Below are 13,810 nucleotides of genomic sequence, written 5' to 3'. Positions count from 1 at the left end.
TTCTACAGAAAATTATTTGACTAAATATTGGTTTATATATCATAAAGTTTAATATTTTGCCTAGTTTTGGTAAGTCTATTTTTAAATATTAGTATATGTTTAGATTCATATCAAACAAAAATAAAACTTTATAATTGAGAATTCTGGCCTAGTTGTATCCCAAACTGTTTTTCAAATATAAAGCGTAATGAAGAAGAGTGAGACAGTGATTGACCGTGACCAAGTCAAATTATATGACCTTGGTCTGTCCCCAAAGCATTACAATGGTTTAGGAGTTATTTATCCAGTAGAAATTTTTGTATCTCTTCAGAAATTGTTCCCTTTATGTCCAGGCACACTTCACCTGGAATTCCTTAAAACTCAATCTTAGACCCCTTCTATACTCCCTACTCATAAATAATCTACCATGGGACCTTCCTCACCCAAATATCACAAAGTATGCAGAACATATTGTTTTCTCCTTGGCATAAAAACATATTCCAGAGATGACTCTAAGTATGCAACAGCATTTTTGCCTCCATTTGGAACTGGCTTTCAGAAAATAAACTATATGCCAAAACTAACAAGTCCACTGTCATGATTTTTGGGTCTCCAAAAAGATTAACCAATATAGCCTTTCCACTCATTTTTCACCTTAAAGGAACTCTACTGCCTTCTACCAAAAGGATTTCCATTCCTTCTTGACACCAATAAGCTTTTGCTAGATTAAGCAGAGAAGTCATCTTAGATTTATTCTCCTCATGTTTCAAAACTTTCACTATGTTTGGGTCTTGTGAGGTCAGAAAATATGTGTAGAGTCCCACAGTTGCAGATCTATACATATAATCAATTTCAAGGAGGCCCATCCCTCCTTCGGAAGGGGGGGATATATAATCTTGGTATGCACTGATTTTTATATATCATTTGGTGAGCATGAAGCATCCTTGTTTTCCTATCTAATCTATCCAACATGTTTTGGGGCCAATCAATCACTCCAAAACTTTAAGTTAGGAAAGGAAGACTAAATTGGTTTACAGCTTGAATTTTGTTCCTCGCCTAAATATATCACCAAGCATGCAGACTATATTGTTTTATTCCTTGGCACAAAAACATATTCTAGGGATGACACTATGTATGCAACATCCTTTTGCCTCCCTTTGGAACTGTCTTTCAGAAAATAAACTATGTGCCAAAACTAACAAGTCCACTATCATGATTTTTGGGTCTCCAAAAAGATTAACCGATATAGCCTTTCCACTCATTTTTCACCTTAAAGGAACTCTACTCCCTTCTACCAAAGGGAAAAAAATATTTGTGTATCATACTTGAGGATAACCTTTCTTTTCATTCTCACATCAAAAACCCAACCTTCAAAGTCTCCCAACAACTAAGGATGGGGTATATTTCTAATCTGCTCACATATGAAACACATCAAGCCATTGCAATGAATGTTTTAACACCCAGAATAGAATATGCCTTACCACTAATAACCAGTATTTCAATGCACATGTTCTTACATCAGACAACAGAAAACAAGATCTTTTGTTTTATAAACTTAGCCTACCACAGAGAGCACCAATGTACCTCATAAGCAAGGCAAATTGCTTCCGGTCATGGGTATATCAACGTACCTAGTTATTACCTCATTTTCAAGTTATTTCATGCCAGGTCTGTTCATGAATCTTCATACTTTATAACTCCAGCTCCTTAAAACTAAACAGACCATATGTTTTCATCTCTACTTGCAAAACATTTTATACAAAATTGGAACAGTCTATCTGATAATATTATAGCCTTAGCACATTTTCTGATGTATAAGAAAAGATAGAAAATATATATTGGCAAAGAAAACACCTGCAAATGTTTCAAAGGCACCAGATAACTGTCTGTGATTTTAAATTATCAAACAATCTAATTAGTTAATTCCATCTGCTATTTTTATAGCACTGTTTTGATCAGTACTTTGTTATTACGTTAAGAAAACTTCAATGCATTAACTTAATGTATTCCAGATTCTATTTTTTTTAATTTCTCCAAGTCTTTTGGGTTCCTAATACCATAATGGGAATGGACCTCATTCCTTAGTCAAAGTACGATTAAAGTTAATGAAATTAATATTGTTTCAATCTTTGATGTTAGCCAGTAGTGCTCTTCATAGTACCCGCAGTGTGCCCAGTAATAACTCCTTCTGCAGTTCATATGGTGTTACATGTATTGGTAACATATCTAAATATGATCGGAAATTCTTTTTATAAGACCCATTGCTCCTACTACTATTGGAACTGTCTGGGTATCTTTCTTCCACATTGCTCTCGTTTCTGCCTGCAGATCCTGATATTTTATGATTTTGAGTCTCTCTGTACACAAGACACTGTAGTCACTGGGTGTGGCAGTTTTAATGATCAATGCTACTCTTTGTCTTCTTTTCTTGGACCACTATATCCAGTTTTCTAACATCTATCTTTTGAACTGTTGGTAATGGATGATCCTATGTGATGTAGACTTCTTCATTTTCTATGATGCTTTGTGGCTCATTTTTCCAGTGTTTTTTGGCCACTTCAGTATCATAATGTTTGCACAATCCCCAGTGCAACAGTCTCACCACATTATTATGCCTTTCAGTATATAGTCCTTCTGCCACTAGTATCTCGCAAACAGCAATGAGGTGTGCAACTGTTTCCAATTCGGTTTTACAAAGCTTACATTTGTCCGTTTCTCCCACATGTTCAATGGACTTTATAAACAAATGTGTACACAGCCCACTATCTTGGCCTCCAATATTAATCTTTCATCTCTTGGTTTGAATTTGCCTCTCCTTAACCAATCCTGTGTTTGTTCCTGATCAACATGAGGTTCTTTCAGAAGTTTTCTATACTTGCAATTATATTTATGCTTTTTCCACATTTCTTGCCTTCTCACCTGGTCCTTCACCTTATATTCTTTCTTCTGTTTCTTTGCACATTCAGTTGCTGCCTGATTTTTATCTATTTCTCGTTTGATTTCCATTCCTTCTTGACACCGATAAGCTTCTGCTAGATTAAGCAGAGAAGTCATCTTAGATTTATTCTCCTCATGTTTCAAAACTTTCACTACATTTGGGTCTTGTGAGGTCAGAAAATATGTGTAGAGTCCCACAGTTGCAGATCTATACATATAATCAATTTCAAGGAGGCCCATCCCTCTTTCGGAAGGGGGAATATATAATCTTGGTATGCACTGATTTTTATAAATCATTTGGTGAGCATGAAGCATCCTTGTTTTCCTATCTAATCTATCCAACATGTTTTGGGGCCAGTCAATCACTCCAAAACTTTAAGTTAGGACAGGAAGACTAAATTGGTTTACAGCTTGAATTTTGTTCCTCACCTAAATATATCACCAAGTATGCAGACTATATTGTTTTATTCCTTGGCACAAAAACATATTCTAGAGATGACACTAAGTATGCAACATCATTTTTGCCTCCCTTTGGAACTGTCTTTCAGAAAATAAACTATGTGCCAAAACTAACAAGTCCACTGTCATGATTTTTGGGTCTCCAAAATGATTAACCAATATAGCTTTTCCACTCATTTTTCACCTTAAAGAAACTCTACTCCCTTCTACCAAAGGGAAAAAAAAATTTGTGCATCATATTTGAGTTTACACTACCTAGTTAATACCTCATTTTCAAGTTATTTCATGCCAGGTCTGTTCATGAATCTTCATACTTTATAACTCCAGCTCCTTAAAACTAAACAGACCATATGTTTTCATCTCTACTTGCAAAACATCTTTCACAAAATTGGAACAGTCTGTCTGATAATATTATAGCCTTAGCACATTTTCCGATGTATAAGAAAAGGTAGAAAAATATATATTGGCAAAGAAAACACCTGCAAATGTTTCAAAGGCACCAAATAACTGTCTGTGATTTTAAATTATCAAACAATCTAATTAGTTAAATCCAACTGCTATTTTTATAGCACTGTTTTGATCAGTACTTTATTACATTAAGAAAACGTCAGTGCATTAACTTAATGTATTGAAGATTCTACCATGTATATAGGATGCTGTTTATATAGAATTTATTTAGATCTTTCTCAGTTACATACTCCCCTTTTATCTGTCATTAAGTTTCATTTATTTGTATATATTTGCATATGGCTGTTGCTAAATCCCTATGCACAATTGTATATTGCATATATTTGTTGCTAAATTCCTGTGTACACTTGTGTCTACTCTGTCTGCTGCATTTTATTCTTTGGGCTGGGTAATGGTTGTAAAGTGTCAGTTACCAACCTATCAAACTGGTTAACAAGCACAAATAAATAAATAATGAAACAGCCAGAGACAATAAAATAATGTTTGTAATATTTTGTTCTGGAATGATGTATAATACAAGCTGATTCATTTGTTTCTGACCCAGCATGTTTCCTGTACCTGCATTCTTTCCTTTACCAAAACAATAATCAAATTATAATGCATTTTGGATCTCTAATGGTTCACAAAATTTGAGTTGAGTGAGTTTAGTGAGTTTGAAAGGATTTATAGGAGTTTCTAGACAATTTAGTCTTGTGGCCATCATTTGGTGTGGAGATTGGGGTTTGTGAGCTGTAGTTCCTGTGGTACAGGGTTTGATTCCCTCAGCTCTAATTTGCCTACTATGTGATCTTCAGCAAGTCACTTAACTGGGCATTACTCCTGGGTTGCATCTAAAAAGAGACTGTGTGTGTTCAGTGGGAATATCTAGTTAACAATTAGGATTATTATAATGCCTTACCCATACCCACTCACTTAATGTACCTCTTTCTTCACGTTGGGCCAGGCCAGTTAGTCCTGGGATATACTTGAGGGTACCTACCTAATAATTCATGCTCTGTTTGTAGGATTATGATGCATTGCTCTGCTTAACCTGTTCATCCAGGATGTCTATTTATCTGCTGAAGACTTAGGTCTCTGGTTCTGATGTTTATTTAGCCATTAGACATCTGGAGATACAGGAAATTAAGGACAACAGAGTCTCTAACAGAGCAGTAGTCGAGGCACAGATCATCCCTAAGGAATAAATAAGATATTGAGCAAAAGGATAGAACTTCTAGCCTCAGTGTCTTTAAGCTTGAAATATTCTTAGTTATAAACATCTGGAGGCTTCTTTAGTTGTTTATTATATCAACTGAGGGGCATTGTAGTCTATAGCTGGTCTAATCAATACTGAATTAAAGAAAGGATGACATCTTTGAATCTAGATGATGTGTCCTCGGCTGAAAGTTGTACTAAGTAGAAAGACTTTTGGTCTAGTTCTCAAATGATGATCAAAAGACAGGAAAATATCAAATGATATAGCAGGTTCCTGGTCACATTTTTATTTTCCTATTGAAACATTATCTACATTATATGTGAGGTTAGGGGTTGTTCACTAAAAGAAATGATACTACAATTTTGAACCCATTTTCAGTGTACCAGGTATTTATTAGGATACATTCTTTCTAAAAAGTACAGGTGTTAGGGGTAACTGAATATGGACTACATACATGAGAAGCATGTATGAGTGTTCAAGTGGTGCAAATCCTGCACAAACATTTGCAATATACTCAAATATATCGCCTCACAGTAAGACGCTGTCCGGTTCGACTCTCAGCTAGAGCATCTTCTGCGTGGAGACATGCGTGAATGGGTGTACCTTCGTTGAAGGTTGTGCGTCAGGGCTGGCAACTCGGCATGTAAAAATCTACTGCCAATCATTAGTGGACCGGAGTTCCGCTGTGGCGACCCCTAACTGGGAAAAGCCGAAAGACACAACAACAACTCACACACTGATGCTTTGCTCATTAATTCCTTTCCCAGGTTTACTGATATCAAGATTATTTTACTTCTGAAAATATTTAGAGGCAGTGTCCTTAGATGTGAATGAAGTTTTGATCAATATTTTTTACTCTGTTGGTCTTAGGGATACGTTTTCACATGAGTCATGTAAGGATTCATCAAAGTACTGTACATTTTATAGAATGAATTATGTGACAGCACTGCATTTCAGCTGATACTGTGTCTAAAAAAATGTACCTAACATAATCCATTTCTCATATTTTATACAAGTATATGTTGATAGATGGATGGATATGTGTAACTATGATAACCATTTGAAATGTCGGAACCAGCTAAAGCAAGTCCCGAAATACAGAAAATAATGGCCAAAAGGTCGGACTTACATATACTAAGTCCGGATGCCATTTCTCAGAATATTATCTTTTCTCCAAGTTATAATGATGTCAGAGTTGGTATATATATATATATATATATATATATATATATATATATATATATATATATATATATATATATATATATCCAAAGAAACCACGTAGCACCCAAGAACTGTATGCAGCAGTCGACCAAAACAAATAACGTTGATGTTGAATGCAAAGTAAATAGGCAGTTTAAATCACTGTATCACTATAAAATCACTGTAGTCTCCAAACCATGTAATCCAAAAACATTTAATAGAGAAAAATTTTTCTCTATTTAAACTGTCTATTTACTCTGCATTCTACATCAACGTTATTGTGTTTGGTCGACTGCTGCATACAGTTCTTGGGTGCTACGTGGTTTCTTTGGATATATCCTTGGGCAGTTCGAGAGTTTTTTATGATATATATATATATATATATATATATATATATATATATATATATATCAGCTCTGGTGGTTTGGGGGGGCTTTCCCCCACACAAGGGGTGAGGAGGTCTTAACCTCCCTGCTAAAAGAAGTTTTAAAGCACTACAGAATCCTGAAAGCCCAAAATTCTGAAGACCAAATTCCTGAGACCAAAATCCTGAAAATTCAAAATCCTAAAAATCTCAAAATCCTGAAAACACACAGGATAGCAACACTTACTATATTCCAACACAAGTACATACAGAAACAAATAAAACACAAACCATATTGCTCTTCTCCAAATATAACCAGGGGGGCAAGCCCCTCTGCATCCCCCCATTTGGGGGGCTGCACCCCCAGACCCCTTGCTACTTAAATATAAAAAAACTCCAAGATTGCATTTAGTGTACTGAAATGTAGTCTCGAGTTGTTATATTTATGTAGCAAGGGGGTATAGGGGGGTGCAGGGGGGCTTGCCCCTCTGCATATAGTTGAAGGGTAATATGTTTCTGTATGTACTTGTGCTACAACATAGTTAGTGTTGGTATCCAGTGTGTTTTCAGGATTTTGAGTTTTCAGGATTTTCATCTCAGGATTTTGGTCTTAAGGATTTTGGGCTTTCAGGATTCTGTAGTGCTTATATATATATATATATATATATATATATATATATATATATATGCATTTATGTATTTATTTTACTAACCTATTCATATGTTACCTTTACCTTTGATTTCTGAAGTACCAACTTTTTCAATTCATGTTCTGCAGTTATTTTAAAATAGCTTTCCTGACCTAATAATTACTCAACTATTTTTCTTCCCTCATTGCTTTCCTGAGTTTTTGTGAATACAAATGTAAAAGCAAAGAATATGCATAAATAAAGGGGAGTTTTGCCAGTTCACAATAATCTAGTAATCAATATTTATTTATAGGCATGCATATGATTGATCACTAATGTGCTACGGTCAAGATTTTTCCCTGGAAGGTCAATTGAATTGCTGATCTGCTGGGAATCTTATCTTTCCTTACGAAGATGTGACCTCGGAGCTGGGATATAAAAGTAGGGGAGTGGATAGGGTGGGGGTATGGCCCTGCAAAGCATTTTGTCATTATATTTTTTGTTTCTGAAGGCTTTTTGGCATTCCTGGGGGTTTCATTAATGTGTAATCTCTCTTTTGTGAGTTGATCACAAATAAGACAAACTCATGTCAGGAAGCCCTAAACAACATGCTATCATTTCTCTTAGGGAGTTGCAGAGGGAAACAAAATCTAAGTGTTTACTCTAAAGTATAAATCCTTTCATAGAAACAAACTGACTTACTCTGGTGCTGCAAAGTGATGCAAAGTCAGGACATCTCTTTGTGATGTTGTGGCAAGGGTTTAGGACTGCTCTCAAAGAGTGCTGGTCTCAGACTGCATAATGCATGATTGATCCACAATGTTTATGACATGTGGTTTAGGTATACACCGTGCATACACAGGCATGCACCATACATACGTAGGTATTATTAGGGGGTATCATGGTGCTGTTAGGTGTCCTACTATGACACTACTCAAGAGCAGAAGAGCACTGAACAGATGCAAAAAGGGATATAAGTGAAGTCACTTCAAGAGGGTATTCTTTATTGCCCCCACACAGCTGACCTTGAACTCACCTCTGAGCAAAGCATTTGATACAATAGCTCACTCAGTCATTTTCAATAAACTTATGGAACTAGGCAGAAAACCCTTTCTAACACATTGGATAGCTAGCTGCCTCATGGGTAGGACTCAAGAGGTTAGGATGGGTGAGACCATCTCCACAAAGAGGCTGGTCACCAGTGGAGTTTCTCAAGACTCTGTGCTGGGCCTGCTCCACTTTGCCATCTTTCTCAGAGGTCAAAACCAGTGTCAAAGGCCTCTGGCTGACCAAGTTCATGGATGATTGCAAACTGAGAGCAGTCATTGAATAACATCAAGATGAGAATATCCATCAGAAAGGCCTAACACAAACAAGTGCTTGGTGCCAAAGCCATGGCTTAAGACTCACTGCCAATAAATGTATTTTTTGTTCCATAGCACCTTTTGGGAAGTTGGCCACCCGAGGTAACTACATCATTTACTCAGACTATAAGCAAGGGCATGGCATCTAGGTCCATAGTGATCATCATAACAATGTACTCAGCCCTCATCAGGCTCATCATACAGTATAATGCCACCTTTTGGTATGTACCTGACCAGACACATGCAACAACTAGAATGTCCACAAGGCTCCTTACAAAAAGAATACAGGAGCAAACACAATGTCCTCTGTTGATCATCTGAAAGCCCTTTCTCTTTACTTGGCATCATACAGATGTCTGAGAAGTGATCTTTGCCTGGCTTACAAGGCATCCTTGGATTCTGTTTTGATGAGCCTCTTGTACATCTGCAAAACAAACAGCATCAGAACTACTAGATCAAAAGGCCTACATTTTACTTGCCACATAAATAGGACATGTTGGAGAGACTGATGTGTTTCTCAGAGAATTCCCATTCTCTGAAAAAGGCTCCCCATCCATGTGAAGTAGAGTGTCTTTTTAACCCTATTTAAGTGCTACTTGGACCAATGCATAAGTAATTGGAAATTCATCCCTGGTCTGGTGCCTATGTCACTGATGGACACAGGCAGTCAGTAATTCACCCTTATATAAATCAGATTTATATTTCACATTTGGGCTGGGTGGCTAGGTCTTACTGACTGTTAGTATACACCTATGCACCTATAAAACCACCACAGGAAAAGGCAGGGAAGGTCAGGAAAAATCAAGGAAGAAGTAGGCTAGTTAGAGAGGGATCCAGTTAAATAAAGCCAATATTAGAGCTCTTTCATAAATTTCAGCCTAATGTTTTTTTTTTGAGGGGAGTTCAGACACAAAGAACAGGGGAACAGGAAGGAACTGGAATGCAACTTCTTCGAACTACAGGTTAATGACCCCAAAACAGGTTAGAATTTCATAAACTTTAGCTTAATGTCTCTGGACGGATGGGGTAGACACAAAGAATAGGGGAACAGAAAGGTACTGGAATGCAATTTTAATCAGGTAAATGATAAGGAGAATATAAAACTGTAAGATCAAAACTGGAATATTAACAACTGTGAAAGGACTGACACAAATCGTGGAGGAGAAAAAACAATACTCTTACTACTGTGATTCTCCTACAGTTTAAAGCACCAGACTATGCAGAAACTTAACCGGTGACACTGTTTATGGAAAAAAAAGTACAGTAATAAATGACTAAATAAGGCTCATATATGGCAGTAGTTCACAGTTCTGCTACAACTATGAATGAAACTACCAGACTATGGCTCAGCAGGGTTTAAAATACAAGCAGCTAGCTTTTATGAGTAATTTTACTAGTGGAGATAGAAGTGTAGTATCATGTACAAATAACAATCTTCCCACAACTGTAAATAAGCTACAAGACCAAGGTCCCAAAACAAACTAAAATGTAAACAGATAACTTTTTTGGCAAGAAAAGGAAAAAAAAAAGCAGAAACGTACAAAGAAGTGTTACCACACAGGTCGCTATAAGATGGACTTGCAAAATTGAAAGAAACGCTTTTTTTTTCCTCTTTCCTTTTTGATGCAAAGTTTGTTACTGACAGTTCAGTGCTTTTCACACCTCTCCATATCTTACATAAAAGACCCAGGGTGGGGATAGCTCTGTGCTGGATATAGCAGGCTAGCTAGAGAGGGATCCAATCAAACAGAGCTAATATTGGAGCTCTTTCAAAAAAAAAATAGCTTAATGTCTTAGGGGGGATGGGGCAGACACAAACAACAGGGGAACAGAAAGACACTGGAATGCATCTTCTCTGAGGTACAGTTCAATGATCCCAGGCAGGCTAGAATTTCATAAACTTTAGCTTAATGTGTAAATGAGTGGTTGTTGTAAAGATAAAGAGCATGGGAACAGAAAGACACGGAAATGCATCTTTAAGCAGGTAGATGATAAGCAGAATATAAAACTGTAGGAGCAAAACTGGAATATCATCATTTGTAAAAGCACTGAAGCAGAAATAATTAATACTCCCATTATTGTCATAGTACTACAGTTTAAGGTACCAGATCATGAAGAAATTTACCAGTAACACTGAAAATTCAGAAATACATAACTAAGTAATGCTTAAATCTGTCAGTAGTTCACAGTTCTGCCACAACAGTGAATAAAACTGCAGACTACAAGGACCAGCATTGTTTAAATTACAAGTAATTGTTCTTATAGAGATAGAAGCACAGTATAATGTAGAAACACAGTCTTACCATGACTGTAAATAAGCTATAAGACTAAAGTCATAGAACAAACTAAAAGAAATGTAAACAGATAACCTTTTGGCTAAAACATGGAAAAACAGAAATGTACAAATAAATATCACCTCACATGTCACTATAGGTGCAATGTAAAAATATTTAAGTAGAACTGAAATAAAATCTTTTTTTCTCTTCTTTCCATGTCTTGTATAAAAGTCATTTGCCTTCTTCACTACCTATAAGGACTTTAATATAGTAAACAAAGCTGAAGAAGCATAAGGGACAGCATGTCTCTTTACTATATTATGACAGATTGGGTGTCTGTCACCAGATAACATCAGGGACCAGGTTACATTCCTTGAATCCTGTAATGCTGCCTGCAATTACACATTCAAGTGCAAGAAGGTGATTGCCTTAAGAGCTTCTGTCAAATGAATACTAATGACCCTGGTTATGACCAGCACCTGTCAAACCCAAACATTATGCTGTATAGCCACAGCACTTTGTTATAATGACTGCTATATTGGATTTCACCTTTGTCAGTCTGAACCCAATGCCTTTTACTGCAGTCTTATAAAAAGTAAATGTGACATACCCAAACTATTTGTTGTACTTGTGAACCTATGAACCTATGGACTTGTGCACACATTTCCCAGAGCGACCACTGATACTCCCCTGATAGTTCACCTTTCTTGTGTCCATGGTACACTCTGCCACTAACTAGGCCAATCAAGTATTAAGGGCTCATTTGTTGAAACCCTTTCAAGTCAGCCAATCATTTTCATAATTTGTAATAGATTATAGCCAAATCGTCTCTCTTCAAAAAAGTCAGATGCCAACAATCAAAGCAATGCCATGAGGTTACCTTTTATAGACTAATAAAAAAGCATCAGCAACAAACTTTTCTAACATTAATAGATGAAAACACTTTACACAAGAAAATCAGATGAAAACATAAAAAAGACCAATTAAAAAATAAATATAAAATCCAGTTCTTTACCTGAATGGAAATAAATGAACATATTTTAAAGAGTTAGGGAATAATTCTAACTGCAGTCATATTGATTGTTCCTACCCCTTTCTAAGTAACATAGCTTGCATAGAAAGTTGATTTCTAAATGTACATACTCGTGTTTCTATGCCTTAGAAGGTATTTTTCAAATTTGTAAACAGGAAAGAACCCTTTTGCGTCTTCTCATATTTCACCTTACCTTAGCAATTAACACTGGCCTTTAGATTGACCATTGGGCCCTTATGTCCACATGATTTTTTTACCAGCTGGATATATACAGGCTTAGCAGTGAACATGTATCTTATAGTACTGTTCAGATTTGCTGAACCAGGGTAAGGGATAGCTGCTGTGACAGTACTTACCTCATTTGCTGCAGCGTCAGAAAAATCTCAGAGATAAGGTGAACAATAAAAATCTTTTCTGACTCATATTGTCACCCTTTGCAAAAACGGAATCCAATGACACTCTATCATAGGATCATAGGAGATTACTATGCTAATGGCCCTATGGCCCTTGCAAGCCTAGCCAAGTAAAAATACTCCAGGTGAGAATCAAACCCTGCACCAGTCCTACCACATAATTAATATCAGGTGCCGTGTGTAAAGCAGTCATGGGCCCCCATCCTGCTTGATGCTTATTTTCTAAAACAGAAATAGGGACCATTACCTTCAGTCCAGTGATGTATTCTTAGACTCTCACCATCCAGCCAGACCAAATCTTTTGTTGCCCTTATGTTTGTGGAAAATGCTCCTGCACTAATCGCATGAACTCCCCAAACTTAGACCTGAAATTCAGCACATGCACAACAGATGACTTTTCATGGATGACAGGAGATATTTCTTTACTGCTTTACCCAACAGTGATTCTACAAATCCATTAACAAGTCTGATATAAAGTTAGCCCCTCTGTTCATCAGTACTTTCTAAGGAAACCCTACCTTGCTGAAAATTTCTAATAGAGCATTACCCAACTTTTATTCCTCAAAGGAGTACAACACTTCCATCTCAGGGTAGCTAGTAGCATAATCTACCACCACTAAGACATACGTCTTAATTCTGTTGTTTGGGGTACAAACATGCCCCATAGGTTCTATGACTACATTGTGGAATGTTTTTTCAATAACATACAGAGACATTAAAAGAACCTCAACTTTGCCTCCTGCCTTGCAAGCTTTTGACGTTCTTTTGCAGTATCTTGTCACATCTTTTGCAATTCCTCAGAAGTACAAGTTTTGAATAAGCCTCATTTTGTATGTTTTAGACCTAGATTATTTTGAAAAAATAAAAAAGAATATCATGGGCTATGATGAGAGCAGCCCAACAGTGGGCCCTAGCAACTACCACCTGCTGCATCACTTATCCATCCAGCATCCCCCATTCAAGAGTCTGTTCTTTGTATACCCTTGTTCCAGTATACTGAGTCCCTCTGTCCTTGAGAACCAGAACCTTCTTGTCTATCTGTCTCAAGTTTTGTGATGTGGGTTCAGAGAGCTGTGTCTTCACCAATCCCCCCATCATAGGAAGTCCAAGATCTTTTGAGAGCTTTGAATAAATTTCAGCTTTCTGACCTTTCTCTTCAGTATCCCCATCTAGAAGACATCCAGCCTGTTTTGACACCCTTTCCATGTCAGATGTACTGCTGTTACCTAGCTATTATCCTGAAGTAACCACATCATCACCCTGTACTGGATGTATGGTCACTATCTGGGTTTGCACACCGGCACCTTCACCACATGTTTGTCTTCATGCCTAGTTGTGTGTAACTACAAGTACTCATGACATTATCTCATCAAAGTAATTTTCTGTCAGGACATCTATTGAGATGTCACTTATAACTGTCATCTGCTTGTCTCCTTGGCCCACCCTTTTCCAGTCCCAATAAACGCTGGCCAAAGACACCTGAGTTGGTG

General features: G+C 36.9%; 1 protein-coding gene across 1 annotated transcript in view; it reads left to right on the top strand.

The window, feature by feature from the left end:
• The window catches only part of LOC122794911, a 221,540-nt gene that overhangs the window by 107,861 nt on the left and 99,869 nt on the right, over positions 1-13,810 (top strand). The window lies entirely within an intron of this gene.

This window comes from Protopterus annectens, chromosome 2.part1 (assembly GCF_019279795.1).
Source record: "Protopterus annectens isolate FY-2018-M chromosome 2.part1, PAN1.0, whole genome shotgun sequence".
Lineage (NCBI taxonomy): Eukaryota > Metazoa > Chordata > Ceratodontiformes > Protopteridae > Protopterus > Protopterus annectens.
The sequence above is the reverse complement of the archived record's forward strand: the minus strand, read 5'-3'. Positions and strand labels throughout refer to the sequence as shown.